The sequence below is a fragment of the Eulemur rufifrons genome, chromosome 17 (genome assembly GCF_041146395.1).
Source record: "Eulemur rufifrons isolate Redbay chromosome 17, OSU_ERuf_1, whole genome shotgun sequence".
Lineage (NCBI taxonomy): Eukaryota > Metazoa > Chordata > Mammalia > Primates > Lemuridae > Eulemur > Eulemur rufifrons.
Window position 1 is genome coordinate 65,852,803 of NC_090999.1, and position 15,305 is coordinate 65,868,107.

Sequence of the window (15,305 nt, forward strand, 5' to 3'; positions counted from 1 at the left end):
TAGTTAGAGATAATCTAGTTGATGCCCACCTCCCACAAGCCCTGTATTCCATTAATAGCTAAGCTGGGACTAGAACCCAGGACTCAATCTTCCTATTTTGCCATGGCGATAAAGGCTGAAATGCTTCTCTTCTACTGTCTTATGTTCCACATACATCTGCTATATGATATTTGAGAGTCTGGGGGTCTAATGCCTCATGCCAGGGAGTTCGCATTTTGGTTGGGGGAAATGTGAGAATGACTAAGTGCTAGGCAAAGTACTACTAGGAAGTACAGTAAGAATTCTCAAAAAGGAGAGGAGAGTATGGGTTAGAAAAGTCAAAGCGTTTATGAAAAAGGTGGACCTTGAGTAGCAGTTTAGAAAAGATAAACTTCAGGGAAAGAGTGCCCTGAGGGAAAAAGCAAGATAAGAATGGGCAGAGGGCAGGTCCATGTGTGTGCAGAGTTCTTTCTATTTGAAATACAATGGAAAGGATAAGAACTGGGCCTGGAGATTCCTTATCCTTAAAATTTGTCTTCATTTTTAGTTTCTATCTTCTACAGAATAAATGGGACAATAATTGAAATTTCAGACCTAAGGATGTCCATTCAAAAAGCTCATTATCTTTTCTAGTTGGGAGCCCCGGCTCATGCCTGTAATCCCAGCCTCTCAGGAGGCTGAGGCGGGAAGATGGCTTGAGGTCAGGAGTTAGAGACCAGCCTGGGCAACATAGAGACACCCTATGTCAAAACAAATAAATAATTTAAAAAAGTTTATCACCCTGTGAGATAATCTTGGTCTAATCCCCTCCTTACCCCTTCACTGATGGACTTTTAAGTCTTGCCTTTGGCATGATAAACAATTAAAGGCTCTCCCAGTTTTCTGAATAAGAAAGTGAGTTGCTGAAAGAAGTGTTTTGGGGGAAGGCATCTTTCAGTCATGCACAAAACGGATGAAGAGAACTTGGATCTGGTATGTTGGGGCTAAAGAAATGGACTAGAGAACAGCTCTAGAAGCTGCTTTAGAAATACTCTGGAAGTGGTGACAAAGGTCTAAATTAGTATGACTGCATCTGGAGTCAATAGGAGATGGTGGACAGAACAATCAATCCTAGAAAGAATAATAAGATGTGCTGAAAGCTTGAATATCCGGCGCCAAAGAAAAACGATGCCAGGGTGGCTCCAGGGCTCCCAGTCATCAACTCTGGCCAGTCTGCTCCAGACTTCCTCAAATTAAGCTCATCATCTCTACTTTGAAAGCCAGGCCCTTATCACCTTGCAACTAGATAAAGGCTTTCCTCCTTTCCATCAAATCCTTTCAAATCATTCAAATAGTTAGCAGAACCTCTCTCTTACACCACTCTCAGTGAGTTCTTCCCCACTGTCAAAACAAAGCAAACTCCTAAATAGAAAACACACCATTCATTACAGGACCAACCAATTTCAACTTCTACTTCCTCCCCAAAATGGCTCAGCTATTAACCATTTTTGTTTGTTTTGCAAACACTTGCCTCTCTATCTCCTTCCTGTTCCTTCAACCTGGCATAACTTCCCAAACACTAATTTGCCAATCCATATTTATCACTTACTTAACATTCAATCTTAAGATTAATTTCTACAGCTTCACCTTCCTTTGGATAAACTAGGAGTCAAAGACTCAGTGTTAAAGTGTCTTCAAGGAACCCAAGCAGATTTATGTGGAATAAATGGGTGTAAAGCAACAAGGTATGGTGAGTACCTGGAGAATGAATGCCCAAAGGAAAGGATTCAAGTTTTAAAATGTTAAATCTTTTCTAACCAAACAAACACTGCTGCCACCATTTTGCTAACTCTGAACTATGCCCATTTTGAGTTAACATGTATTAGCTGTTTTTCCCAATGCCAATGTCTACTGTTCCACTACACTGGGGTGTATTTTTTTCAGAGGTTGTCTTACTCCTAATTGTTACGATACAGAGGAGTCTTAGGCATATTTAACTTATAAGTATGTATCTGTATTGTTCTCAGCTAAAAATAAGTACCGTAAAATCATTTTGGATATGTTTCTTTTATATGTGCAGTACGCTACTATATATACTATATACTTATATAGATTACTATTCAGGGTTGGATAGACAAAATAATACATACTATCCTTTACATCAATTTAGAGATTTGCAAGAGTTATTTTGACTGTATGTAATTTTTTACCTCACGCTGTGAATTTCGAACCTAACCCTTTGTTAAGCTTATAGTTCTACCTATATTGCTTGATTCCTCAATAAGAATGATCACTTTTAGTTTTCTAATGTATGGTACAGAACATTCTTACATCTATTGTCTCAAGTGAGACTCCTAAAACCAGCCCTGAGTAGTAAGAAAGCATCATTATCCCTATTTTCCGGGGTAGAATAATGAGTCTCTAAGAAGTAGAGCACATTTCATTGCTCAGGGTCACAGAGCTACTGACTTAAATCCAGTCCTCTGAACTCCAAATACAGTACTCTTCCCTTCCCTTGCCTCTGAAATAGTTTATCTGCTAGTGCTAAACATTTAAAACGCCATAAATGGTCATTCAGTTCTTTTGGTATTTTGTTTCTGCCCAAGGAAAATGAATTTCATAAAATCACTATCATTTCTAATGTTCAGTTTCTGGTGAACTAAAAACTAAAAATAGTTTTTGTTTTTTTTTTTCTTTTTTCTTTTAGGACACTGTATAATAAAAGAATATATATATAAACACTTGTGATATCATTTTGATTAAAAAATAATATTAATAAAACCCTCATCTATGGAATACTGTGAGTTCTCATCCAAACAGGGCAAACTAAGCTCCCTGTTACTAAAAACTCGGTATCTGACAATCTAGAAAAATACTTAAAAGAATCTCAAATGCTTTACTGATTTTAATCCCAATCTTAGGCAAGATGTTGTTACTAGGCTATAGCTCTTGAATGTTTTAAAAAATGCCACAGGTAGTACTCTACACCACTTATGTATTTGACCACTGTGTTAATAGGATAGCTACAAGGAAAAATAAGTTTTAAAAGTCAATACCATTATAAGCAAATGTCTCAAGCATTTTAGTTTTTTGTCTAAATGTGTTTTTTTTTCTGGTTTTTCAAATTAATTTGTTAATTATTATGGGTACATAATAGTTGTATATATTTAGAGCACAGGTGATGTTTTAATACAGGCATAAAATGTGTAATGATCAAGTCATGGTAATTGGGCTATCCATCACATCAAGAATTTATCATTTCTTTGTGTTAGGAACATTGCAATTCCACTTTTATTTCAAAATATACAATAAATTATTGTTAACTATAGTCACCCTATTGTGCTACTTAATACTAGATCTTATTCATTCTATCTAACTATATTTTTGTACCCATTAACCATCCTACTTTATTCCTTCCTCCCCACTACTCTTCCCAGCCTCTAACAACCATCATTCTACTCTCTATCTCCATGAGTTCAATTTTTTTAGCTCCCACATATGAGTGAGAACATGAGATATCTGTCTTTCTGTGCTTGGCTTATCTCACTTAACATAATGCCCTCCAGTTCCATCCATGTCATTGTAAATGACAGGATTTCTTTATTTTTTATGGCTGAATAACATTCCATTGTGTATATGTATCACATTTTCTTTATCCATTATATCTGTTGTTGGACACTTAGGTTGATTCCATATCTTGGCTATTGTGAATAGTGCTGCAATAAACACTGGAGTGCAGGTATCTCTTCAATATACTGATTTCATCTCTTTTGGATATATACCCAGAAGTGGGATTGCTGGATCATATGGTAGTTCTATTTTTAGTTTTCTGAGGAACTTCCATACTGTTCTCCATAGTGGTTACACCAATTTACATTTAATGAGGGTTCCTCTTTCTCTGCATCCTCACCAGCATTTGTTATTGCCTGTCTTTTGGGTAAAAGCCCTTTTAACTGGGGTAAGATGATATCTCATTGTAGTTTTGATTTGTAGTTCTCTGATGATTAGTGATATTGAGCTATTGAGCATTTTTTCAGATATGTGTTGGCCATTTGTATGTCTTCTTTTGGGAAACGTCTGTTCAGATCTTATGTCCATTTTTAAAATCAGATTATTTGTTTTTTTTTTAATTGAGTTGAGATATATATATACACACACATACACACACACACACACACATAAATATATATATTTTTTCCATTTGGGTAGTTTGCAAATATTTCCCCCATTCTGTGGTTTGCCTCTTCATTTTGTTAATTGTTTCTTTTGCAATGCAGAAGCTTTTTAGCTTGATGTGATTCCACCTGTCCATTTTTGCTTTGGTTACCTGTACTTTTGAGGTCTTACTCAAGAAATCTTTGCCTAGATCAATGTCCCAGAGTGTTTCCCCAATGTTTTCTTCTAGTAGTTTCATAGTTTCAGGTCTTTGACTTAGTTTTTTATATTAGGAGAGATAGGGGTCAAGTTTCATTTTTCTGCTTATGGCTATCCAGTTTTCCCAGCACCATTTATTGAAGAGACTGTCCTTCCCCAATGTATGTTCTTGGTGCCTTTGTTGAAAATGAGTTGGCTGTTAATGTGTGCATTCATTTCCGGGTGAAATGTTTTTTAGCGTAAGTTTAATTGCATAAACATGACCTTAACACATTGTATTTTTAAAAATTTACTAAGTACATTCCCATTAGAAATGAGTTTCAGTAGGGCTTCAACTTTTGCTTTTAGCTTTAATTAAATAGTTGCACCAAGTAGCTCTTTTGAAAATCAAGTTATTCTAGGATTTAACTGAACAGCATTTGACCTATAAGTAAGACAGTGATGTGGTATCTACATCCAGCCAAAAAACACAATGGCAGATTGGAACTGGCTAGGGAAATTCCTACTGACAAATATTTCAACAACCTGATAAAAGTGATAGTTTGCGGTCAAAAGATTCTGTTAAACTCTTAGTAGTTTCACTGTTTTTAGAGCTCCTTGAATTTACCCTCTATAACTGTTATGAAATATGGGGCATTCCTAAGCATAGAAGTGTAGGCAATACTAAAATACTTAGAAATTTGGTTGCACTCTTGATGTCTGCAATTACAAGCCAATGCTACTGCAACAAAAATTGCTCTAAGATCAAAGAGATCTATGTCCACTTATTTCCAGGGACTATTCTCACAGCTATAAAAGTAATATATAATTTACTAAGTTATTTTACTAGGTAATATTAGTTTTCCTAAGTAATACAATTTCTGATATGATTCCTTTAGAGTGGATGGAACACAGTTCATGTTTCTCTGGAGTTGAATAAAAGAAAGCTATTTACCCTATAAAGGTAGTTTATAACCATTTCTTGATTATTTATATATTTGCTTATCCATGTAAACAAATTAAATCAATGGTTACTTTTACCTAATCAAACATCATCAGTTTTGTGAATATACAAACATAAGAAATAACATTCTGGGCCTAGAAAAGAACGACTTCTCTAAAGAACATTATAGAGATCATAGAGATCTTTCCCACTGTATTTTCTAAGATTAGAGGTGGATTTGTAATACCTTTATCTTCCCTTTTAAACCCATCATGGAACTCTGAGTCAACTCAAAGTTAACTTCTGAATTATTCTTGAATTGTTTAAAATCAACCAAAAAGCATTTATTAAATACTAGGTATTTACCTGGGTATGTAAAGCTACATTATAAGCCATGATAAAGATATTGCAAAAAAAAAATTCCCAAGTCAAATACAATTTTGCAACTTTGCGCAAAACAAAAAAACTTTCTATAAATGGCGATGGTTCAGGTGACTAGGTAGGATTGTTTTCAGAAACAATTATAGCTAGCCAGTTATTATCTGAGTGCTTAAAAGGTGTCAGGCACTAATAACCATTTTTATTGATACCTCTGAGAATTCTCAGAAATACCCTTGTAGGGTAGATACTATTATTCTCATTTCTCAGGTAAGTCCTATGTATTACCTAAGGCTACAGCTAATAAGTGACATGAGACTTAAACCTAATAATACTTGTAAGAACTGCACTCTTATCCACCACTGTCTTGCCTTAAGAACTGTGTTATTATTCACCATTTAACATAGCTAGCCTTTTCCTCCCATCTCCAACAATAGTTATATAAAATTTGAAACATCTGAAAGCCAGAGCATTAAAAACTGATAGCAAATCACTTTTTTGGTTTTGCACTATGGCTTCAGGAAAATATCAGGCAATTGAAGAATTTGCTTTCACTTGTCCAAACAAATTGTAAAAAGTAGATATGATTTTCCCTGGGATGCAACTTGTATAAAATAGATCGTCTTTCTTTCCTAAAAGAGGCACTATACAATTTAAGAACTTGTGGTTATGATTTTATATTTAAAGAGTCATTTTATTCTTTGTTCTTTACAACATCACCTGACAGAGAATCTAGGCTATCTAATACTTATATTTTAACCATTGTAATAAAAATCTAGGCAGAGAGAAAGAAAGAAGAAAGAAAATAGGAGCTAAAGCAGGAAATAACATAGGAAATCAGACAGTTGATCCTGAAGAAATCAAATATACTCAGCTCTTACCAAAAGCTGATAATATGCTTAGAATGATACATGATGTGAAATTTAAAGATAATCCAAAACTACTTTAATAAATGGTACCTCCTTCTTTGCCTCAAATCTTTCATTAGATGCCAAAAAGAGTCATTATGCTTCCCAAAACCAATCTAGCATTTTGCTTTGTGAGTCAATCCAACCTTAAATGTAGGAGAAACTCCTTTTCTGCAGATTTGAAAGCATCAGATTAAAGAGCATATGGAGTAAAGAATAATTTCTTTCTAGCCATTAAAGCACAGGAAAGAGTGATATATAAAAGGGATTACCAAAACCCTAATCTATTTAACACAATCCTTGTTTTGAAAGATAACTTGTAGAAAATTGTGTCTATTTGATACTGGCCAAATTAAAAAAAAAAACAACAAAAACTGCTGTTTTAAATCTTACAATTTCAAATAGCTCTTAAAGGAATATGGAAGACAAAAATCTAAACTGAATAATCAACCAAAAAGTTAGTTACTCTAAAACATCCTTAAAAATCAATTGAAGCATAACTCACCATTTTCCCCAAGTGCTTAATGTGAGCCTCATAATTGTATAATAAACTTACACGTCAAATCTGACTGTAAATGTAAATAAAGATTTGTTCCCTGAGATCATGATCTCTAGAACAGAAGTATAAAGGCAAGTGGTAAAATAAGCTTTGCTTGGAAGATGGAGATTTTTGTTAAAAAACAGAAATTGATCAAATGTGGCATCTAAAACACTTTTTACAAAGGGAGCCATTAGAGGGCTTGAAACTAGGAAACTACATGATCATACTTAATGTTTTAAAAAGATCACTCTGGCTGTTGTGTGAAATGGATTATTGGGGAAGAGTAGAAACTAGGAGGCCAGCTGGGAGTCTATGGCAGTGGTCCTGAAGAGAGACGATGGTAGCTTGGACAGGAATAGTGGTATTGGTTGGGGTTAGAGTTCAGATATTTTGAAGATTGACAGAACCTACTGATGGATCAAGTATGTCAAGAAAAGAGGAGACAAATCAAGGGTTACTAGTCAATTTCTGGGCAACTGGTGGAGAATGCTGCCAATTACAGAGATGGGGAACACTGAAGTGGATATAGATTTAAGGAGTGAAATCAAGAGTTATGTTTGGATATATAATGTTTGAGATGTGTATTAAACTTTGATGAGGAGATGATATGCTAAAAATAAGCGCCTGGAGTTGGAGAAAAGGACAGATCTGGAGATAAATATTTGAGAATCATTAACACATAGATGGCATTTAAATTCACGGGACTAGATAAGCTCACCTAGGGAGAGTGAATAGATAAAGAGAAGGGAGCCAGGATCTCCAACATTCAGAGGCCAGTCAAGCAGAGGATAGTAAGCAAAGGAGACAGGAAGAATGGGCTGGGAAGTAGGAAGAAAATCAGGAAAACGTTTCTTATAGGAAGAAGTGGTCAACAGAATGGAATAACTGCTGAGGGCTGGTAAGAGAGAAAGAGAGATGACCACTAGATTTGGCAACAGGGTACCTTGTCAGTATAATCTCAGAAGTATAGCAGAAACAGTGCGCTGAGTGGAGGATGGTGAGTGAAGAAAGCGCTACTTCTCAGACAGGTCCTCAAACGCAGCCCTTTCTCTTTTGGTGTACCCCTTGAACATAGACTTCATTGCATTTATTTTTTCAAACTTGCCTGCTTCTACTAAATGACAAGTGCTTTCTTGGCAGGGACCATCCAGAACTTACTCAGCTTTGTATCTCCAATGCCTAGTTCTATGGCTGGCACATGTCAGAAGATAACTAAATATTTATGGAGTGAACAAATGAATATTTGGTAATTTTAACTCTGACTCCTACCTCTTAACTTTTTATTAAAGAAAAAAACATAAGATACTCCAGTGAATTTTTACTACATGAACACTTTTTTCTGGTCCTGTGAAGCATTGTGATTTCTAATAATGGAGCCAAAAGCAGCAATACTAAGTAAATGTTATCTTAAACTATGCTAACACTTAAGTTTCCAGATAAGCTTATTTAGATCCTAAAGTATCTCAGTGAATTTAAGAAAGTTCAAGCCTGGTTCCACCCTTGAATAATGTCGCTATTCAGTGGAAAAGTCTTCCAGCCAAGGTTACCTCCAGGGATCATGAACCAAGCACTATCATCCATTACGATGTGTATGTATAAAAGCTTTACATGCTCATGATTCTTGTTTTGTTTTTCATAAGGAATTGCCAAGGCATAAAGAAATAAGGGCATCAAAACACCAAAGCAGAAATGGAGGTAATCTGGAAGAAGTGAGAAAACATTGATCCTTTTCAAGACCTTTAGGAATTATGCTATTTCAAAATAAAACTTGAGACGTAAATCCAGGCACACTGTACATATAGAGTTACTTACGTTTCAATAAATACTAGGGACAGAACCACAGAAGGTCTGATTTTCATGTTAAAATAAAGTTAAATTTTCATACCATCAGTGCTCTATGAAGGCCTTAAGTGCAATTTAGAGGTTATTCAATAAAGGAAGTCTATAAAAATACAAACAAAATTTAAAAAGCCCTGCTCAAAACCAAATTTTCTTCCAATTTCAACTTCCTCTGAAATATCAACAATCTCCAAAATTTTCATTCAAATGGAAGAGTTTATATAAAACACATAAGCAATATAGCATTGCTCTATATATCCGTCTGCCTCAAACTCCCAAATATACTTCCCAAATACAAAACATCTAATCAAACCTAAGTTTCTTGATTACCAATCAAAAGATTGAGTAAATGTTCACCAAAATGCTATTCATCATCTTTATCTCCCCTAGCTCCACCCAACTCTTCCAACTGCTTCCAATTTCCCTTTTTCTACTAAGGGTACACCTCCTAGGGCCAATGGCTAGAAACCTCAATTCAATCTTCCCCCTTTAAAATCTACTATTAAATCCTATAGATTCTATTCATCCCTACTATCTCTCACAAATATCTTAGTGTAGACCCCAATCATTTCTGGTCTGGACCACATACTTCTTCCTAATTTGTCTACTTCCTTCCAGATTCACATTGTAATCACCCTGCACACCAAGGCCAGAATAATACTAAAACATAGCTCAAATCGCCTCAAATTTCTAGCCAGTGTTGACAGAATAAAAGCCAAATTTCTCAGTAAGGTTATCATCCTGCTCCAACTTGCTTTTCCTCTCTTAAACCCAACTATATTTTTCTCCTGCACTCTAGAACAGGGTCTTTATAGCAATTCTCCAAGCCTGCACTAGCTTTTGTCCCAGTGTTCTTTTCTTATCTATGCCATTCCCTCTCCTGGAGATGTGGTCTCCATCTAGTCTGCTAAAATCTTCCTAAAATCCTTTAATACCCAAGGATCTTTTTTTTTTTTAGATCAGTAACATATATGATCCCCAAGAAGAAAAGAAACTCATGCCATTAGTCTAACAATCTCTTTACTGTGAAACTAGTAGCTAAATGCCCTGACTATAGAGGTCAATTCAAGATGCAAATTTAATTCATGAATCTTTGGGGGACTAACAGCTTAATTAATAAGATTGTCTTTTCTTATATCCCATATTAAACTGCCAGCCATGGAAATGCTAGGTTTGGCCTTTGCTGGCAAGTTATTAGTGGAAACCCTTAAACCAGTTCTTCCTGAAGATTTAACATGGCTCTCAAAAGCCATAATGCCATCATAGAAATTATAGGTAGATACATAGGGAGGAAGGAAAAAAGGAAGGAAGGAAGGAAAGGAGGGGAGAAAAAAATAAAAGAAAAAGAAAGCAATCTTCCCTGGCTCATCTGACCTGAGTTATGCCATGTTTTTCAGCTTTAATTTGGCTGTGGAGACACGGCCATCAATTTATTGTATTCTATTCTAGACCTGCTTTTCTAGATTTTTTACATAAGCCATAGGAAATGTTGTATGGAGCTGAGGTACGCAGGAGAGTCAAATGTGGGAATATATACATGCTGTTTTCTTTATTATAAAAGTTAGCTCATCTCAAACGCAGCAATGCCCATAATGTCACATTTTAGAGATATCTTCTCAAACACTCAAAATATATTTGGCCCAATCTGGCTAGCCTCAAGGGCCAGGCTCCCGAGCTTCTCTGTGTCAGAGAAAAGGGTCACCACAAGTTGATAAAAATGACCCAGCCTTAGTTTAGCTTAAATTCTCATTTTCTTCTCTCTGCAGGCTTTATCACCAAATACTTAATAAGCCCTATGAGCACAGCTTCGGTAATTTTTTTACAAGTGCAAATGGAAAGGCTGAATCTGGTGATTGTCCTTGGTAAGCTTTCCTGTAAATCATTCCAAGAATTCTATGCCCCTTTCCTTTTAAATTCTTTTCTTGAACAAGTTCCAATCCTTCACATATGTTCTTTCTTTCTCCTCCCAATTCTGGTGCCAAGGTTCCCTGTCTATCTTTTTAGGCAATCTGGCTACTACTTTGCTCAGGGAGAAGCACCCTCCTCTGCATTGAGCAACTGAGCATTTGAATAAACTTTTCAAACACTGTAGCATGGGCAAAAACTTGACTTTATTTGATAAAAAGCATTCTAAAATCAAGTGCAAACTGAAGATGGGTCTAAATTAAAAAAGTCAATAAGATTAAATTATTTAAATGAAACCTAGCTACATTTTTAAAGTGGAACAAATGGAACCTGCTAAAGCAAACCTCATTGTTTTACTTAATAAAAATGTCCAACTGTGGTGGCAGTGCTGTGCTGGCAGATCTGGATGCTCAAGTGGTGGCTTAAAAAGAACACGGTCTTCTGTACTGATAAGCAGATTATTGAAAACACACACACAAAATTGTTTGGGGGCAGGCAGAAGAAGGAAGAGATAAGAAAAAAGCAGGGTATGAGTCTTTCCTGTGTCTTAAACCATAATGAATCAAACACTGAAAAGTTCACCTGGTAGAAATGCTAAAGTGAGGAAATCACTTATCCCATGAACTGTGGAATCAGTGATTAAAAAAATGATCTCACATTTATGAGAGCTACTATGAAGGACAGTAACTTTGGAGGCTTAAATAAGATCTTATGCTTTGACTGGAAGTAATAGTATCTGTTAACACAGAGAGACTGAGTTCTTCATGTAAAACTAAATGGAAGTGTATTTGTACAAATTTTAAAAACACTATCATTTTCCTAGAAGACACTAATCAAGGCCGGAAAATTTATTTCAAGCCAGTAGAGTTGACAAGAGAATGTATAACAGAATCCTACTTACAGGCATCTGCTTTCTGATCTTCAGGGACAGAAAATGAGTCCCTGCCCCAAACACAACTATGCAAGACTTTTAATGTAACAGTTGGGTAAACATGGTAATATTATTTGAGCCACCACCTTTGAAACTTTGAGTAAACATTTTTTAAAAACTAAATTGGCACAAAAAACTGAGGAAAAAAAACCATAAAAAGAAAAAAACTAAATTGGCAGATTTAGCAACGACAAAATCTGAAAATATTTTGGTAAATAAGAATTTTGATATACAGGCCAGGCACGGTGGCTCACGCCTACAATCCTAGCACTCTGGGAAGCCGAGGCAGGAGGATCGCTCGAGGTCAGCAGTTTGAGACCAGCCTGAGCAAGAACGAGACCGCGTCTCTATTAAAAAATAGAAATTAACCAGACAACTAAAAATATGTAGAAAAAAATTAGCCGGGCATGGTGGTGCATGCCTGTAGTCCCAGCTACTCGGGAGGCTGAGGCAGAAGGATTGCTTGAGCCCAGGAGTTTGAGGTTGCTGTGAGCTAGGCTGATGCCACGGCACTCTAGCCTGGGCAACAGAGTGAGACTCTGTCTCAAAAAAAAAAAAAAAAAAAAAAAATTTGGAAAAACAAATGAATTACTCAAAGGTCAAAATAAACCCAGCTATATTACTGAGGAAATTAGCCAAAATATATCTTTAAATATTGGAATTTAAAATATAGTTTTACACTTGGAAGAAATATGCAATTACAGTAATATATGCTCATTTAACATATGTAGGGCGTATGTAAACCAGACAACCATATAAACCAATTTAGAATGACTATAAAGTTGTAATTTGTGGTTTTATTTAGTAACTTACCCCCTTATTTGAAATAATTTACATTAGAAAAGCTTAATATCCTAGATATATGTATTAGCATACCTAAATTTTTCTGTACATCATGAAAATAACTTCTTAGCTAATGTTTTATATATAATCAATTTGAAAGTGTTTCTGCATTCCAAGTTAGTGGAAAACAACTTTTAAGAGGTATTTAATCCAACTATAATTCCCATTCCTAGACTCACCATACTCCCCTGCCTATTAAGAAAGGTTCTCTGATCTTTTCTCTGAAAAGAAGGCTGAATAATGATGGCCAATTAGGTTTATTTGTCTTTTGAAACAGTGAGGAATCATGATTTGAAAAAACCAAGATCTCAGAATTTTCATTAGGGTTCTGTTTCCTTGAACCCTAATAGCTCAGTATATTTGCTCAATTGTATCTAAAGAACTTCTCTATTCTGCCTAAATCATAGCTTCCTACAATTCCTAAATTCACTTCTTTGAAGCCTTAGGTAAGGAGGATTAATTTAGAAAAGTAAATCCCATGGACAAAATAATCTGGACAAAAAAAGAATTCTCTGATGCTTAATTCAGGCATCAGAGAATGCCTCAATTAATGTTTGTCGAAATATCTGGCTCTCAGAAAGTCATTAGAAGAGGAGTAATAGTCATCAAGCGCCCTTCTATATGAGAACAGGATTGGTGGAGGCAGTTTTATGTGAGAAATTAAAGCCACTTTTTTCCCCAGAGAGAACAGGCTCGACCACCAGAAACTTCTTCCCAATTAGCCAACATATGCTAACATAGTCCTAAAAAACATCTACAATATAAAGTCATGAGCCCTACTTCTGATAGTGATGGAAGGTGAAAAAGACCAAATAAATAGTCTTTTACTGGAGGATAAAAGTTCAGCCAGATTCCTACTGCTGGCAACTGTTACTGTGCCCATGGGGGAGCCCTGGTGTGGCTGAGCAAGAAGGAGGGCACTGAGGACACATCTGTGGGAGGCTTAGCTGAACACTCAGGAGGATCCTGCAGTAAGTACCAACAGTATATACAGATACCTGAAAGGTCTCTTATTGCTTTAGTCCTTTCTACTTTTCATCCAACTGAGGTTGATAGTTTCACCTCAATTCCTGTTAAACCCCTTAAAAAGTGTTTCCATGGCTGAAGTGACAGTGAGACCTGAGGCCAGGAGCTAGCCAAGTCATCTTATCCCTAACCCTCTACCACCAGTTTTTTTTAGCAGAAAAGAAATCCTAGGACTAATACAAGGTACCTGGCTCTACACTTAGAAAGGTGGAGTGATTTGAAAAAAGTCTTCCCCCCTTCCCTTTGCTGCCTCTGTGTAGATCGACCAGATCCATTAATTTGCATGTACAGAGAGGGAAAAAGACAGTAATGATATTAATAGGCAATAGAAGCAGTCTGGAGCAAAGACATTGACTTTGGTACCTTTAACTAGACAAGTAAAATTAAAAAAAAAAATTTAGAAAGTACTATGTGGTGGGTTGAGAGAGAAAGAATTTTTCATCTTCTGTCTCCCAGAAGACACTGGTATATAAATGTAGGGGTTTTCAGAGCACTCTAACCTTAATCCCAAGCATGAAAACACTAGATACAGTGTAGGAGGCAGAAATGAAGGCCACACAAAGGTAGGAAAACAAATAGCACCCCTTTATTGAGCCCCAGTGATCATGTAGATCAGCAGGCATTGGGGGCATCTCTGTCACTTAATCTTCCCTAGACACTACCCTCTCCCTTTCCCAAGTGGGCCTCCTCACCCCACCCCACCCCACCCTGACAAGTGTACACTGTCAATATCGCTGTAATCATCTGCAGTTTGCCTGTTGTTTCCCTAAGGTAGCTGGCTGACCTGCTGTCCCCAGAGATGCCTCTCCCCATCCACTGTGTGTCAGTCTTTCTCTGCTCCCTGGGTCTGTTTCGACTGGGGGTTGGCTTCCTCCTGTGGACTTCTTTCTCTCTGGACCTCTGTGTTTTCTTTTCACATCCCCTGACCTACCTTCTCCCCACTGTCATTCCTTCCCACGTCCTTCCCTTGGAACAGGCAAACTTATCTCTTCATCTTGCAGGGCTTTGTTTCTCTCCACTGTCTGCCTGTCCCTCTGTCTGCATATCTGGCTTCCCCCATATGGGCCTCCCACTCCATGCTGGTGCTGGTGCACCTGTCTGGGAGTAGCTGGCACATGCAGTCTTGCATTTCTCATCTCTCTCTACATCCCTATTGCTAGGTGTATACTGACCTCCCAGCCATACTTGAGGCTTTCTCCCTGGGATTTCATTGTGTAGGAAGGTACCTTTCTCCCTGTGCATGAACTCCTCCCTTATGCCCTCCTACCCCACCACACAAAGTCTGTGAGTGTTTTTCACCATGTTTCTCTGGTTGGTAACATATGCATGCTGGTGTGTACACCCATGTGTCCACCCAATTCTGTGAGTGCACTCCTGATAATAATAATAATCTCTCTGAGTTTCTACTGCCATTTACATGTGCCCTATCATGTGAGTTCATATACTACCCAAAGTGTGCACACTTATGTGGGGGGCCTTTCTGAACACCTCCCAGTGAACCAAGGATTCACAGCTCTCCTGCTGCTCTGCCTGGGTCGTGTCTTCCCTCTATGCATTTAAAGTGCCTGTCACTAGTGGGAGCTCAACAGATGTTAATTCTTTTCTCCACTTGTATCTGAGTAACTGTGAGCCTGTGTCTGAGTGCCCCTCTATTTTATGAGGGTGTTCCTTGGTATGGAC

General features: G+C 37.0%; 1 protein-coding gene across 1 annotated transcript in view; it reads right to left on the minus strand.

Annotated features, from left to right (window-relative positions):
- Window positions 1-15,305, minus strand: part of ELL2 (elongation factor for RNA polymerase II 2) — a 78,522-nt gene that overhangs the window by 61,630 nt on the left and 1,587 nt on the right. The window lies entirely within an intron of this gene.